Below are 12,223 nucleotides of genomic sequence, written 5' to 3'. Positions count from 1 at the left end.
GCTTGTATTTGGGAAGTCAATGCCTTGAATGTTACTTAACTTAAATTTGACAATGACCAGATGCCTCATATGGACCTAATGTGGGATTTTGTGGTCAAACACCATTGTTTTCCAGATATTCTTTGTGTCACATAGTGTCACAATAACTATTCAGAGGGATTGTTGGTCTCCGATGCTACGGGACTCACGTATTATAAGCCGCCCTGCTAGACACTGAAGCATCAATTTACATGTTTGAGTTAAGAATGTGGCAGGGAATATTGATTTGTGAGGATTACTCTTGCTGAGCATATTCTTATACATACATATTCCAGAGCTGGTCAGCAATAAGGCAAGCTGCTGTAGCGGATCCCAAGTGTTGCAATATGTTGTGAAGGGATAGAACATATGCTACATGAATTTGGTTATTCACGCTATTAGAATCCTTACATTGTCACAAAAAGTCTCTGTCCTAGGCCTAGATACCAAGACACATGCTGACGAGAAGGCAGTTGAGTATCAAGGGCGGGTAACTCTGCTTGGTAACCAACGGCAACGTGTGTTCCCATGTAGAAGTGGCCTGCTGTGGCTTCTATTTTATATGATCAAATGAAAATACATTGTGCCAGGATAAGTATTCTTATAACATGAATAGCAAACGTCGACAAGCAAGGAATTATTCCAAACAATATCAACTTTAAATTTTATTCCTTTTCAAAGATATATGACAACAGTCTTATAAATCTTGCCACACCCTGTTTTCTACTGGCGCAATATTATATTTTCAGGTAGTTCAGATCTCGTCTATGTCAACAAGAAAAAGGTGGAAGCTCACCACAAAAAACATCTTGCTGAAAAAGATGGGCAAATAGCTGACATGCACTCTGTACGTTGTGGAGAGACAGCACAAGCTCGTCTATTTATTATGTTAAGAACTCCCTTATTTTGAGAAGAGATATAAATTTAGATGTATGTGATTTTCACAATGGTAGTGCTTATTAAAAGTACATTTACAACAACGTTGAAGTTTTGATAAAAAAGGAGTGTAACATGTAAAAAAATGACATAAACTGCTACATGTATATGCAGTCGATATGAACTTCTTAAACGGTCGTTCGCGTTTGTTTTAAGGCAATGGAAAGACTTGAGGAACAAGTTAAACAAAAAGACACAGACTATGCTGAACTGAAAGAACAACTTGTAAAAGAAAGAGGGGATCTCACAACACAGATAGAAAAGAAGAATGAGGAAGTTGAAGCTGGTAATCTGACATTAATAATATATAGTTCAATATCGCTTCCATCCACAATTTTGATTTTGCTTATGTTGCCAGTAACAAATGTTATATTTGGTATAACACTTTCTTAGTGAAGTACAGATTCTCGCACTTGTTCAAGCTATGATTTTTTCGTTTGGTTTGTTGTCTAACGCCACACTCAGTATTATTCCAGCTATATGACGGCGGTCTGTAAATAATCGAGTCTGGACCAGACAATCCAGTGATTGATATCATGAGCATCGATCCACACAATTGGGATCGATGACATGCATCAACCAAGTCAGCGAGCCTGACCACCCGATCCCGTTAGTCGCCTTTTACGACAACCATAGTCACCTTTTATGGCAAGCATGGGTTGCTGAAGACCTATTCTACACCGGAATCTTCACGGGTCCCGAAAGCTATGAACACACAATGTCATTTAGAATGTGGTCATATGTAACAAATGTTATATTTGGGATAACACATTCTTAGAAAAGTACAGATTCCCGTACTTTTTTAGGTTGAGTCCCATCCGGGATTCGAACCAACACTGCCACTGCCGGATAGGACTCAACTTAAAAAAGTACGAGAATCTGTACATAACTAAGAAAGAGTTATCCCAAATAAAACATTTGATCACTTGCTAAATGGCATTGTGTGTTCATATTTTGCCAGTGTTCACGGTGGTAATTGAACATCCTGGTTTCCAATGGCCTGTCTGTGATAAACAACTACATTGTATCATTTCTGGAAATATACTAATTCCATATTTTCAATGGACCGTGCTATGCTATGTCCGGAATGTTGACGCATAAAACTGTTATCTAAGGCAATCCATGTATTTTTCTCGTTTCAGTCAAAACAAAATTGTCAAAGGCAAATGATGAGTTGTTGCAGATTCGAGCAAAATGTGAAACAGTGGAGAAGGTGAGATTGGTTCAACTTAAATGTTGAAGGTGTTATTTTGCACAGCTTCTAAACTAAATGGAAATAAATTAACACGTAATATCTTCATAACAAGATACATGTCTGTGATGCAGTGAAAACTGTCGTTTCAGAGACTACAAGAGGAAGAGGAGGCATATGATGCTTTATTGGGGGTTCCCAGGTCACAGTACCCAGACAGGGTACATGTTAGAGAGGAAGTCCATCAAGCAGGTGCATTAAACAAAGTGACACTCCATCTTATATATGTAACTTATGAACAAAAATACAATAACACGGTAAGTAAGAGCCTGATTATGTATGTCTGATGAATCAGTTCCTTTAAGCTTTAAACTGATCGTGTCACTTGTTTTTCCTCAGATTCGACTGAGCGGATGTGTCAGTGTTCAACTCAGTCCTGCTGTGATGGGAGTCAGCTTTGCCTTCTTCCATGCCTTCATTCTGCCTGCAAGCCATCCATTGACCACCAAGTCACCCAAGCAAAGCAGAATTGCCTACAATGTCCCTCCTGTGGCCGTGAGTTCAACATGGAACAGACAGCAGTGGATCATGTCGGACGCAACGAAGCTGCCTATAATGCTTACGTTGATGGAGAGAAGAAATGTAACTACATCGAAGGAGATCATGATGCAAAGGCTGTGATGTACTGTCACGAGTGCGATGACCTGCTCTGTTCCGACTGTCATAAACTGCATAAAACACCAAAACGCAATCGAACCCACAGAGTGAGTGAGATCAACCAGGCGGAGAATATCCTTATGAAGCAGTGGCTGAAAGTACCTAACTGCAGAGACCACCCTGACAATAAGTTGCAGCTGTATGACCACACATGTAAGCAGGCAATCTGCCTTGTATGTGATCGAGGGGCCCACAAGGATCACAAGAATGAAGACATGAATCATGCCTATGTGGAAGCAAAGGGTCAGCTAGAGGAGCAGGTGCAGAAGCAACGACTTAAACTGAAAGATGTCACAGTCAGAATGAAAACTGTCAACAGTCACCAAAACGAACTGGGAAATAAACAAAGAAAGCTGGAACAAGATGCCACTACAGTCTTCAAAAGTGTTGCTGTACGGTTCCTTCACCGGCAGAGACAACTCATGAAGGACATTCATGCGTGCCTTCAGCTCCCAAATAAAATGGTTAAAGAGAAGCTGGACACTTTACATGACGTCCATACTTCAATAGTATCAACGATAGACTACAGCCAGAGAACACTTGAATTCACAAGTCAGGAGGAGCTCATTACTCTCACTGGTGTACTACAGAAGAAATCTGATGAAAATCTGAAGAGGAAGCTTCCAGAAGATAACACACAAGACACGAGAGTCCTTCTTTCCTTTCAAGGACAGAAAGCCCTTATCGAACTAATTGACACATTTGGTGGTCTTGCCTCCAGTCTCGACTTATCTCTCGATCATATTCCAGATAAACAGCCTACTTTACAGGGTAAGAATGCTTCTTCAAAATTAAAGTGATTTATTTGTTAAAAGCAGATTTCACTGTACATGTCAAAAATACTGAAAATATTTACCAGATTCCTTATATGAATGCTTTGTTTTGTGCTTACAATATCCTTTTATCACGATGTACTCTACAATTTTAAGAAGTTTCAAAGAAATGCTTTTTCTTATACGTATCCTGTTCTTAGTATCTTGTAGTCTCTGAAACAAGCTGTGTTTCAACACACTGAAAAGTGAGTTGCAAACAGAATCCTGTATCATGAACGACATTCCTCGATCCTGTAGAAGAGCATTTTCTTTGTTCCGATATGGAGTCGCCCCTATCCGTGTTGCAACTGGTCGATATTGTAACCCACCAGCAAAGGGAACATGTTTTCACTGTTGAAATGTAGTAGGAAATGAATTACACATGTTAATAAGCTGTCCTTTATGTAACGACATTAGGGATGACAGTATACTACGTTTATAACAAGCACGCTTTTTACGAACTAAAATTAGTGGTCCCCTCGATTTCTTTATAACCGTAGTTTACTGTATCTGTTTACAAAAAATTGAAACCATTGGATTTTTTTCATTACAGAGCAGAGGAGTTGTGTTTTATTTTGTCATGCCCTACATTGTATTAACTTAGTGCCAAAACCGGAACACTGAAAGTGGACTTTAGGAACAATATCCTATATCATAGCTAAGTGTTTTGTGTATATTTTAAGTTATCTTACCTCGCATGCCTTAATACGATTATTAATTGATTTAAAAGTATCTTGCTATTCCATGTACAGTGGCCCAGTTTTATATTTGACTTGTATTATATCTGAGGTGAGTCGAGAAAATATTAGTTGTCTGCCTCTCTGTCTATCTGTTTGCCCGTCCGTATGTACGATGGGTAAGAGGAAAACTGTTACCAATAACAAGCTAATCAATCTGTGTTTGTAATTGTCTCTTCAGATCTCCATAAACTGAATATACAGCTGGCATTAAAAGAAGAAACCAGCACGGTAATGTATTGCTTTCGCAACAGAATTTTGTTTTTATAAACATGTTTTCTAAGAAATAGTTTCAATGGCTCTTTACATTGAGTACATACATGGCTCAAATTGTGAGTAAAACATATGTTAATCAACACAGTTGGAATCAAGTTGCACATCGTTCCTAACACCCACATAGCTAAATGTTACATGCAGTCGATAAATAAATAATGTATGTGGTATGATATGATACACAGCTATTGTGTGAGGCAAAGGTTATGTTCTGATCTCTATGGTGTCAGCGATGTTGTTTCAGGTACATGAAGGGCGGTGGCATCGGCTTGGGGAGATGATCCGTCGCATCACAGGTACAATATAACACCTGGATGTAGGTCAGGAAAAGCAGATTAAATACCAAATGAACTACACTAACCTTCAAACTTGAATATAGAATATCAATGTATTCAGTGTATCAGTTTAAGACTCACTGTCTGTTTACATAAAAGAGTAAATGATAAGACTTTAGTTAGATTAATTATTGAAATCCAATACATTTATCTACCAACAGGCTCTGCTACAGGTGGAGATGGATCACAGGGACTCCAACATGAACAGCTGACACCACAGGATCTCCGACCTGAACAGCTGACATCACAGGAAGCTTATGAAGTTGTCACACGTGTACGTTAAATGACAAACAACCCCCACCCCCTCAAAATGTAAACTGCGAAGTATAGAAGAAACGGAAATTATTCTAAATTGTCTAGCCAAGAAACTTATTTAGATTTATACATAGAACTTACATACTGTGTCAAGCTTATTAATTATATGTTTTCAGTTTATACTCGGAGCATCCATCCTTTCTGAGTCACCTACACATGGTTTATACTTGAGAGGTATGTACAACACGATATGGGATTTAGTTATTTAGTAAAAAACTATATCTCGAGTATATGTCAGAGTTACTGTCAATTGAGTTGTAAGATGTTCAATAGATTTCCAGGTAAAGGATACAAGACCCATAGCAGTTATGTATAGCAAACAGTTCCACCTGTTTAGTGAGCGATACTGTGCGCCACATACCACAACTAGTTACATCAAACGTCCTTGCTACTTTAAAAGATAACATGTAATGATACGGCGAGGCCTCGGAAATGCATGACCTCTTTCGTTTGGATAATATTCATTATACATGTTACACTTTAAAATCGTTGCTTCTGGCATGTCAGAAAATACATAGTTATTAGGAAGGTTTATCTAGATCAGTTAATGTAGTTCACTGCACAATAAAAGGCAAAATGAGGTAACTAGCTTCACTTGTGTGCTTCCCATCTTATGTTGGGGCATGTGCTGCCCATGTCGACATTTGTTTGTGTACATTTGTACCCCTTAATCGTGCCATGATCCTCTGAACTAAGTATCATGGATTCATGGATTCAAATCCTAGTTTCGACCAGATCATGGTTTTAGCTTCAAAGAACCATATGATGTTTACTCTTTTAAACAACAGTGAAAGACTCACTCGCACTTTACTATGCTTTTATGTGAGAATAGTATTCAGAAACAAATGTGCCAAAATCATGTATTACAATGAAAACTATATTTTGCAGGGTACTCAAGTCCAGTTCACATCATCAGCAAGAACAGAAGTGTCATATTCATCACATGTAAGTGTTTGTTTATCGTAGTTAATGTTTATTAGGCAATTGGGTTAAGCAATAGTTTCTAGCATAGAAAACCACTTAAAAAGTCAGTTGCTTACAATGTATTACCTGTATTACTATCGTGTGTCACCGGCGTTGATCGTAGTACATGTTAGCAATCAGCGGTGTGCTGGATGCGACTTTATAATGACCAGACGTCCATGACGTAAATGGAACATGGAAATGTAAATGAAAAGGTTAATACTAAAGGGATTAAAACAAGTCACGCGTTGGACCCTTGTACATCCAGCAGTTGTAGTGAGGGATAAGGGATTAATCATGGCTGAGAACACATGGAATGGGCTTCATACATTCGACCCTTTCTGGGAGTCAAACCCGACGTGAGCAAGGTAACCCTTTAAAAACAAGGCTACTCCACTACCACTCCAGCAGTTGAACGTTCCAGTCTTGCAATCGTATGGGTGTTCTCATACATGTATGTTTTCTGTGGGAGCATCTTCCAGAACGGTAGAAAGCTGTAGTGTAAAACAGCAGGAGGTGAGCTGGGTGAAACACAAGAAAACATTGATAGGTAGCACAAGTCAACTGTGTATGATGAAAAGACAATGTGCTCGAAACACAAATATTGTTTATATCGGCTGAGCGAAAGCTGCAATCAGGTTCACCCACATTCTGTGTCAAGTGTTCATGCAGGTTCCATTTGTGTGGCCATGGCTGGTGTTCCCAGCTGTATTATTGCTGGAATACTTCTAAGCGGTGTAAAACCATATTCACTTACTCGCTTAAAGAAATAGGCTCCAAGCATACAATTCAAATCGTTATGAGAATATTCAGTCTCGATTATCTACAGAAACATTTCATATACGGCATTAAAGGCAAGATAGTGATGAAAAAGTATGTGACCGAATCACTGAAAATTAGTTGATGACACCAGGTTTCCGCGAAAATGGACGTCCTTCTCTACCAGTGACACCCGGCAATTTTTACAAGAATTACATGTTTTTGTGGTTATCCTAACGCCGAAAACTGACAATACTCCTCCCATACGAATGCGGCCTGCAAACAATCGAGTCCTGACTTGACAACCCAGTGATCAGTATCATGAACAATGACCCACGCTGGCGGGGTACGACGCTACGCCGTCAACCAAGTCACCAAGCATGACCAACCTATCTATTCAGGCGAATGTCAGTATGTGGGGATGTGTCAACACTCCCTATAGAGGTCATAGTAGGAAACAGCATCGCGCATCCTTTGACAATAAGGGTGTCATATTTGGTAAATTCCTCTGAACGTCTGTCATAGGATATCTGAATTGTCTTGACCAGGCCTGTGAGGGTTAGACCTTGATTAAAAAGATAAGATGTAAACGCATCGTGTCTTGCCACAAAATGTGAATAATCTGACATCCTCACTTCAGTCCCCAAACAACCGGGATATGTAGACGTCATAAGCTGGAGCTGATCTATCATGACCTCGACATCATCGGGGAAATTAAGGATGTCAAAACAAAGGCTAAAAAAATCATATAATTGACAAGGCATTACTTCCCATTTGTGCAGCAGTTTCGAGTAATGACGAAGTTAGCCAGCCAGCCAACTTGAACTTTGCACTTCTTTGATTTTTTTATTGATTTTTATTGTTTTGAGGTGCTATCACATATGTGTGACAACACAATAAGCAGTGTCCTAGCAAATTTGCGTTTACTCCTTGTGTGTGTTTGTTTTAATTTTGTTTATTAGTTTTTAGTCTACCACTACATATGTAACACTTGTAAAAGTTCAGCATTTTTATAGAAGCACCTCATATAGCGGTGCGGTAGGCCAGTTTGATCGTCACGTCAAAGATGAGGTTTCGATTCCCCACATGTGTACAATGAGTATGTGAATTCCATTTATGGAGTCCTTCGCCGTGATATTGCTGGAATATTGCTAGAAGTGGCGTATTTACAATATTCACTCATGTGAATCACACTAACTATGTACATATATTCGCTCGTCACGCCGAAGACCCGGGTTCGATTCCCGACATGGGTACAATGTGTGAAAGCCGTGTCTGGTGTCCCCCGCCGTCAATGTACAAAAATAAATATACATGTAGTTTTGATGTTGATTTCTTGGGTGGTTGTTAATGTGAAACATTTGTAAGTGCCTTTTTCTCTAATAACATTGTAATCGTCTATTTCTTAATAACACCTGTGTTTTTGGCGGAAATAAGAATGACATTTCATTAAATAAAAGGTACAGAATAATGTCCATGTTTACTGAGGAATTTTGACAAGAATTGTCATTTTGAAGTAAGACGAGTTCTATGGATGAACAACTTCTTTATTACAATTAGTGCGACGTTTGGGTGTAGATCCTAACACCTTTATCAAGGTGAATGAAGATTTCTAAACAACATAGGTATATATACTTATTAACATCAAAGTTTATACAGTATATAATTGATGGACACAGAGAGCTGATTAAGATAATTGGAAGCCAGTGGATAGGGAATAGGGAGTAGCCCGTATTTAAATTTTAATTTGTTCCATATTTGTGAATCTCTGGGCCGGGTTTGATGACTTTTCCATCATCAGCAGGATGAGGTAGGTTTCAGATGAATGTAAGTCACCATTATCACATACCACATGGAATAAGTGTGAATTAGTCCGGAATTGTCCGTCAATAGTGGGTACGTTATGCGATGTCATAATAAAGATATAATTGTTTATACAAATCATTTACAAATTCTTATCCCTGTCAATACATTCCCAGCCCAGTGAGCGCTTAAACTGTGTTCAGTGACTGAAGCGGACGTAGAAGTTACCACTATGTCTGTTGAACACTCAAATGTAAAGATATCACGAAACAACACTTTTGTCTGTCTCAGTCTTTACTATTATGTATAATGAGAGTTTAGAATCCCTACAATGATAGTTTAATCTAATCGTGAAATAACTTTGAAACATTTACTTAATTAGGCAGTGGGAGTATCTAAGTATATAAAATAGCGTGTATTTGTTTATCAATGCGTGAAAAATTGTACAACAAATAATTTGAGCAACCATCCAAATTATATCACAGCGTTATTATTTAAATTAAGAGTACAGTTATCATTAAATTCGTAGGCAGATGAAAATGGCAACCGATCAATTATAGCGCTGCTTTTGGAACATTGAAACAAAACTCATCAACAAAATGATTCATTGTAGTAAGTGCAATTGCTAAACTAGAAATAAAATCTATATTTCCAGGTCCTAAACTCCAACTGGACGCTGCTCGAGCCAACACAGACTGCTGCCATGTAACTACAGACGGTGAGCTGGTCAACTCGCGACCCGCCATACGACACAAGGACAGTGGCAGGCTACAGGAATATAGGGGCACGTGTACCTCCACCCCCATCCTACTTGATCCATCTCCCTTTAGTGTCACCCCTGCCTCCAACACACCACGATACTGGGAAACCTACTCCAGGGTGGGTGTGATGAGTGCAATGTATGGGTTGCGTGGGATGCCTGTCCTGGAGATGGGTGTAGTGGAGGAGAGTCAGGTGGGCAGTGGGATGTATGTTTGTCTGCAGCGCCGCTCCTGGGGTGTCAGTGTAAGGAACTGCACCAGACACTCGGGGAGTATCTGAACCAGGGTGTGGCAGGAGGGGGAGGGGGGGAAGTGCTACAGAAACACAATGTCTGCCACACCCGGCACACAGGCCACCCTCCACTATGGAGTTGTGCTGGATGTTGGGAGGGGTAGACTCGCCTTTATCGACCTGGTCAGGCAGGTTGTTTTAGCAAAGGCTGATGTAGAGTTTCCTGGGGCTCTTCTCCCTGTGTTTTGTGTTGGTTTGCCATTTGCCTTCACAGTAAACATGAAGTTGATCTGCGGGGAGCAGATCGTCATGACTGACACAAAAAGATCACTCATTAATGAAGCCCTGGCCTTAGGAATGAACTGAACATGGCACTGTGTAAACTTGTAAATATGACATATCTACTTAAACTGTCAAATACAATACAACAATAGTGAAGAGGAGGACGTAGAAGTAGCCTGTTCATGTGTTGTTTGTTGTGTACGACCATGTAACAAGGTTAGCTAAAGGTGTTGTTTTCCTACATAACTGGTTTCTGTTGTGTATTAGAAACATTTTACATCCATACATGAGTATTGTTATGATTATTAATATATAATACCTGATCAGTTTATGAACATTTCACACATTTCTGGGAAATGTCACAACAAGCAACTGAGTAAAACGATTTTCAATCATGAATATGTGGACATATTTCGCTTCCATTCTGTAAAATAACAATTTTAAATACCCACATGAATAGTGTTGATTTGAAATTGACAGATCTAAATATATTCCACTTTTGATGTAAGTGATGAAAATGATTGAAGCGGACATACAATATGTCAGCTTACATGGCGGTCTTGGGTAGCTAAGTTCACTGAATTGTCTGTTTCTTTTTGACAATGTGCCCTGCTGTGAGTATCCCCATAGAGGTGTTTTATAGTATGTTCATTTGATCTGTACGGTGGCCCATAAGGGCTGTTTTTCAAAGAGTCTGTTTTTCAATATTTTCATATTTTATGTATAAATTCATTTTATGTATAAATTCATAAATTATGTATAAAAACAACAGAAAACATGGAAAATGTACTCTCAAGTAGCTATAGAATTGCTGAAATGTGAAGCGAAAATGTCAAAAAACTAAAATGGAAAAGTTAAGAACAAAACCGAAAAGGTCAAAAACTAAAAAAATATGTCAAAAACAAAAACGAAAATGAAAATACAGAAAACTATTTCCACCGCGGTGTAAATAGTTTTCACCGGGGTGGAAATAGTTTTCTGTATTTTCATTTTAGTTTTTGACATTTTCGTTTTAGTTTTTGATATTTTCGCTTCACTTTTCAGCGATTCAATATCTACTTTATACATGATTTAACACATATTTGTATGACAAATCGTGTTAATTTGCAAAAGGTTACGATAACAGTAAGTGAAATATCAAAATATTGAAAAACAGACTCCATGTCCCTTGTGGGCCACCGTAGACCTTCAAGAATAGTTTGAACCGTACATTCCTACAGTGCCCTTACAATCCCAACACAGCACGACTTCCGGTAACAGCATTGGTTTTAACAACTTGGCTCTCGATACACATTGATATGAGTTCTTACAAATGTAGGGTTTCTAAGAATTGCCCTAGTGCAGCACTTGGTCTACATCCAACAATGAGGTTTGCAGAAATGCACAATACAAAATGTCACTCTTAGAATACAGCGTCATTTTAAACTTACTTGACCCTGTCTCTGCCATTTCATCCTGTATCCCTATGAAATAATTTGATATGCAGTAACTACATTCTAAACCCGTTGTCTCGAACATAAATGTGGCGATCCTCTAGTAATTGACCAGGTTTAACCAGGTAGATACACTATGTCGACAATGCCACCATCCCTAATGTATTCAGCACACAGTGGTGCCAAGTCGACTGGTCGAGTGTTCTGTATGTTGATAAATGTGCGTAATTATTTACTGTTATTATTTCATCATGTCATGATATTCCAGTGATGTAAATAAAATGTATATAGATGCTTAAATGTATTTATTACCTACGAGGGCAAACATATCGAGGTTCATAAAAAATCAAATGTGCCCTAGGGTTTTATCACGTAACGAGACAAAAGTGTATTGGTTTCGTCATCCGGACGGCATTCTTGACGTCATTCGGGCGGCATTATTGACGTCATTCAAATCTTATTGTGACGTGAGTGAGTGAGATGGGTTTAACGCCGCTTTTAACAGTATTCCAGTTATATCACGGCGTGTCAGCTTAAAATGGGAGGAAAGCCCGAAGTGATGCAGGTCTCCGACGTTTACCACTTCGGTGAAACCCACGAACACGGGTATGGTGCTGACAAACCTAGAAACATAATCGGTTTCTGGCGTGACCAA

At 39.0% G+C, this 12,223-nt stretch overlaps 1 pseudogene; it reads left to right on the top strand.

Annotated features, from left to right (window-relative positions):
* The window catches only part of LOC139447057 (interaptin-like), a 43,281-nt pseudogene extending 32,954 nt beyond the window's left edge, over positions 1-10,327 (top strand).
* The last annotated feature ends 1,896 nt before the right edge of the window (positions 10,328-12,223 follow it).

This window comes from Haliotis cracherodii, unplaced genomic scaffold (genome assembly GCF_022045235.1).
Source record: "Haliotis cracherodii isolate W230 unplaced genomic scaffold, xgHalCrac1.p SCAF_7, whole genome shotgun sequence".
NCBI lineage: Eukaryota > Metazoa > Mollusca > Gastropoda > Lepetellida > Haliotidae > Haliotis > Haliotis cracherodii.
Note: the sequence above shows the minus strand (reverse complement) of the source record. Positions and strands in the feature narration are given on the sequence as shown.